Here is a 5,910-nt window from a genome sequence, read left to right as displayed (position 1 = left end):
CAGTGCCAGGCTCAAGATCGATAACGAACTCAACTGGCCGGTGAGGAGGCATACCCGGAAGCTCTTCTGGAAAGACATCTTGGTACTCACAAACGACTGGAATTTGAGAGATGGCATTCAATTCGCCCTTCTCATTGAGAGAAAACAACTGAATGGTTTCATCACGAGCAGCATAAATGATCACATCCTCAGAAGAGTGTGTCAATTGAATTTCCCTGGCAGCACAATCAAGTTGAGCCTTGTGCTTAGAAAGCTAGTCCATCCCGAGAATAAGATCAATATCCTAGTCACCAAGAACAATTGGAGAAGACAGAAATTTATAGTTTCCCATCTTGATGGAAACATCCGGAACCATTGTGGTAGCCCTCATAGAAGAGCCCGAAGAAACAACTCCCATGGGTTTTTCCAACATTTCCGAAATGAAATCATACTTTGCAAAAAATGATCTTGACATGAAACAATGTGATGCACCAGTGTCAAAAAGAACTTTTGTAGGAATATCATTAACTGAGAGATTACCCATTATCACATCAGTAGATTCCTCCGCTTGAGCTGCATTCATCATGTTCACCTTTGCAGACTTTGGATTATGCTTGACCACTGCATTGCTGGAAGATCTCACAGGAGGAGGAGGCAGAAGGCACCTTTCGTTGAAGCACTTGTTAGCATAGTGACCTTTCTGCTGACACTTATTGCAAGTCACCTCTGAGAGTGGACGATGATAAGGAGCATTCGACTTTTGAACTTGATTCTGAGACTTGTTCTGATAGCCAGAGTTGGAAGAGTGGGAAGATCCATGGCCACCTTTGTTCTTCTGCTAGTAAGGCTGACGAAACGGAGGAGGAGGAGGCAACCAGAACTTCTGTTGCTTAGCAGCCACTAGTGAGGAAGAAGACTGAATTGCGTCCCTGACTCTCTTCTTAGAAGCCTCACACTTGAGCTGAGCAGCCTCTTGTTTCAGTGCCATGTCATAGAATTGATCAAACTGAGTAGGCTCAACAAGAACGAGAGCTAACTGCAGATCCTCTCTAAGGCCACCTCTGAAGTGATAGATCATGCTCTTTTAATCAGGAACGTCTTGTTTAGCGAAGCGAGCAAGTTTCTGAAACTGGATGTTGAATTGATACACGGACATGTTGCCTTGCTTGAGATTGCGAAACTCCTCACGCTTACTCTCAACAACACTTTGTGGAATGTGGTGCGCTTTGAAGTCCCGACAGAAGTCAGTCCAAGTGATCACACGACCTCCTCTGGAATCTTTGTATTGTTGATACCAATCAGCAGCTTGGTCCTTGAGCTGAAAAGAAGCGAACTTGACATAGTCCTCAGGCCTGACATTGCTACATTCAAAATGCTTGTTGATGTCCACGAGCCAATCATCGGCATCCGTGGCCTCGGCACAGTAGCTGAAAGACTTGGGCTGATTTGCGAGAAACTGGTTGAGGGTAGCAAAATGAGGCTGATTGTTGCCTTGACCTTGATTTCCTTGATTGCCTTGCCCTTGGGTGCGTTCTTGCAAGAGTTGCAGAATCATCTGAGCATTGGCGTTTGTGGCTACCATGATAGCTTGCCATGCCTCCGGAGGCGGAGGTGGTGGCGGAGGTTTCGCCTGACTCCCTTCATTGCGTTCCGGATTCTGACGCGTTGGCGGAGCCATCCTGAAGAGGGTGACAACCGTTAGCATCTTGATAGGCAAATAGAGAAGTTGAAACAACAGATAGAAATTGCAATATATAGTCTCCACAATAAACATTCGAACGAGGATGAACGAATGAATTCCATAGTAAATCATCACACTTCCATTAAGTTGAGAAGCCACTTAGAAAAAGGTATGGAATCAACATTTGACTTCGAAGCAACTCGAATACCACAATTCAAAACAAAACAAAGTATTGGCTTGCAGAATAAGCCGGAACAAACATATGATAGAGATTTCGTCCGAAGTTTTCGTGGTGGGGCCCACACGGGCTCGATCGTACAGCACCATCATGTACAAGGCAGTGCACATGACATACGAAGCGTCCCCGAGTCGGCATAGCCAAGGACTCTTTAAGACACTACGAGACCACTGTAAACCCAACTGTGGAAAGGCGGACCACTAGACGTCGAACCCCAATCTCATATGATGCGTCTGTCGGAAAGATATCCTAGGAGCTACTTGAATTCCCACTTATAAACTCCCGAAACTTTCTGGTTATGCAATCTGGTGTTGGGGATACAGGGGACACAAAATATATCACCCAAACTAGCAATCCCTAGATCCAGTTGTATCCATCAGTCAACACATAACCAAGAAACCTTCGGAAATCGTGTACCTCAACCTTCGAAAAGCATCCGTTATACGAGTTATGGCAATACTCCCGAACTCCCGCCCCAGTACTGGGTGGCGTCGAGGTGATCTCACCAACAACTGCATAAAAGAGATTTCGATGTCGGCGAAACTCAGGTATTCCAGAACTGCAACGATAAAATTGTGACGACAACACCTCGGACCTCAACTCCCCGGGACACTGCCACAACCCCTAAATGTCAGGAGGCACCAAGAACAATGTTCTCATCACAAAACCATCCGAACGATTCTAAGATACCCGCGTGATCCTAAAAAAAATTAGTGAAATTTGAGGAGAGAAGAGTCAAAACTTCTATGTCAGGAGGCCTCACCAGAGCGACGAAGGGACTGAGGAGTAAAAAGAATCCTACTCTCCGATATATATAATCCTAAGACTCAAAACATTCTTGTTCTAGACTCAACAACGCCAGCGATTCGATCAAGCAGGGGGCTCCTAAGTCGGGGATGGCTCTGATTACCAACTTGTAACGCCCACGATGCGGCTATATCTCCCGCGTGTCGAGGCACGACTTAGAGGCATAACGGCATTGTGGTTTTGTCGCAAGAAGGGTCATCTTCACACAATCCCATGTAATGAACAAGAATGGGATAACGAGAGTTGGCTTACAATCGCCACTTCACACAATACATAAATATAATTTATACATCATCCAAAATCCACACATAGACCGACTACGGTCAAATCCAAATGAAAATAAGATAACCCCAAATGCTAGATCCCCGATCGTCCCAACTGGGCTCCACTACTGATCATCAGGAAAAGACACATAGTAACGACCACGTTCCTCGTCGAACTCCCACTTGAGCTCGGTTGCGTCATCTGCACTGGCATCGTCGGCACCTGCAACTGTTTTGGTAGAATCTGTGAGTCACGAGGACTCAGCAATCTCACACCCGCGAGATCAAGACTATATAAGCTTATAGGAAAGGATGGTGTAATGAGGTCGAGCTGCAGCAGGCACTAAGCATATATGGTGGCAAACATACGCAAATGGGAGCGAGAAGAGAAGCAACGCAACGGTCGCGAAGCTAGAAATGATCAAGAAGTGATCCTGAAACTACTTACGTTCATGCATAACTCAAACCGTGTTCACTTCCCGGACTCCGCCGAGAAGAGACCATCACGGCTACACACACGGTTGATGTATTTTAGTTAAGTCAAGTGACAAGTTCTCTACAACCGGACATTAACAAATTCCCATCTGCCTCATAACCGCGGGCACGGCTTTCGAAAGATAATACCCTGCAGGGGTGTCCCAACTTAGCCCATCATAAGCTCTCACGGTCAACGAAGGATAAACCGTCTCTCGGAAAGACCCGATCAGTCTCGGAATCCCGGTTTACAAGACATTTCAACAATGGTAAAACAAGACCAGCAAGACCACCCGCTGTGCCGACAAATCCCGTTAGGAGCTGCACATATCTCGTTCTCAGGGCACACCGGATAAGCTAAGCGTACAGGTACCAACGTAACCCAAGTTGCCAAGGGACGGTCCCGCACGGTGCTCTAGTTTGGACCAACACTCGGAGGAGCACTGGCCCGGGGGTTTAAATAAAGATGACCCTCGGGCTCGCGAAAACCCGGGAGGAAAAGGCTTAGGTGGCAAATGGTAAAACAAAGGTTGGGCCTTGCTGGAGGAGTTTTATTCAAGGCGAACTGTCAAGGGGGTCCCATAAATCACCCAACCGCGTAAGGAACGCAAACTCAAGGAACATAATACCGGTATGACGGAAACTAGGGCGGCAAGAGTGGAACAAAACACCAGGCATAAGGCTGAGCCTTCCACCCTTTACCAAATATATAGATGCATTAATTAAATAAGAGATATTGTGATATCCAAAATATCCATGTTCCAACATGGAACCAACTTCAACTTCACCTGCATCTAGCAACACTATAAGAAGGGCTGAGCAAAAGCGGTAACTTAGCCAAACAACGGTTTGCTAGGAAAGGATGGTTAGAGGCTTGACATGGCAATATGGGAGGCATGATATAGCAAGTGGTAGTTAGAGCAGCATGGCAATAGAACGAACAACTAGCAAAGCAAAGATAGAAGTGATTTCGAGGGTATGGTCATCTTGCCTGCAAGGTTCTCAGAGTTGTCGAAAGCTTGATCCTCGTAAGCGTACTCAACAGGTTCCTCATTCACGAACTCGTCTCCCGGCTCTACCCAAAACAAGAACACAAGCAATGGAACCACAATCAATCACGGGAAATGCACAAGCAACATGATACAAAACATGCATGATATGCGAGATGTGATATGCGATGCATATGCGTGCTCCAGAAGACAAATGATGAACAAGGCAGTAACTTGGCAAACCAAGCATGCCACTGGAAAGATGAGATGATTTCGGTCGAAATCGATATAAAGATCACCGGAAACGGATGCACGGTTTGCAAATGGCAAGCAAAACAAGAATGACACGAATCTGTGATTAACAGCATGATAGCACTTAGAATACAACACGAAACTATGCTACAGCACCCCAACATAGCAACAAAGCATATGGCAGTAATCTACAAGAGATGCTTGACAAAAGACGAACACTGAGCTACGGCTAGATCACAACATAACAGGCTCCAACAAGCATGGCAAAAGTGCAAAAGATATCAGGTTCACAGACTTGGTGAAATTACTGGACATGCCTGAAACAGCATCAGGTAGCAATGTTCAGATCACGAAATCAACATGCTACAAGAACTTAACATAGAAAAATAAGGCATGGCAGTAATATACTAAATTAATATGACAAAAGTCCCTTACTGACCATAAGCCAAAAAGGATCAGAAGATATGATGGCACCCATGTAAACATAGCAAGTTTCGTTAACAGGTTTCAGACTTAGCAGAAAACAGAGCATGGCAGAAACAGAGTTATGAAGGCATCTTGGTGAGCTTGATGCACTCAACACAAAGCAATGTATGACAAAACAATCATACCTACAGCAAGATGGCATGTTTATGAAGCTATCCATGGCAAGAGAAAGTTCATAGCATGTATGAAACAACTACAACTACCTTGGCAAAATTAAATAACACGTAAACAATCTGCCAGAAATATTTTATAGCAAAAGTAGAGCAAGATTGAGTCATACTAGGGTACTCCATAATTGCAAACAGAGGCATGAATGGATAGAGCATAACCATATCTACAAAAACTCCCTACTGAACATCTCCAAAAGGAGCATGGATCTCTCTGTAGCCACATGGATACATAGCAACAAAATAATAGCAGTCAAAGACTTAGCAAAATAACCAAGTCCCTGAAATCAGAAACATCACGAAGCCTAGTTTGCATGCTTGTGCTAGTCACCACATAGATCACAAAAATACATGGCATAAACCTCTGTAAATCTGGCATGGCATACATCAAAACACATGTAGGTCTCATGCCCATAAGATGCACACATCAAATGCAACAAAAATAACAAATCACCAATTTCTGATAACGTAAGGAACTATAGCAAGTTCATCTCCATAAGCATAATTCATATTGGCATCTTGGCCACAAGCATAGCAAGCATCATCAAAAAGGGATATTTCAAGAGAATCAACG

Source organism: Triticum aestivum, chromosome 3D (assembly GCF_018294505.1).
Source record: "Triticum aestivum cultivar Chinese Spring chromosome 3D, IWGSC CS RefSeq v2.1, whole genome shotgun sequence".
Lineage (NCBI taxonomy): Eukaryota > Viridiplantae > Streptophyta > Magnoliopsida > Poales > Poaceae > Triticum > Triticum aestivum.
The sequence above is the reverse complement of the archived record's forward strand: the minus strand, read 5'-3'. Positions refer to the sequence as shown.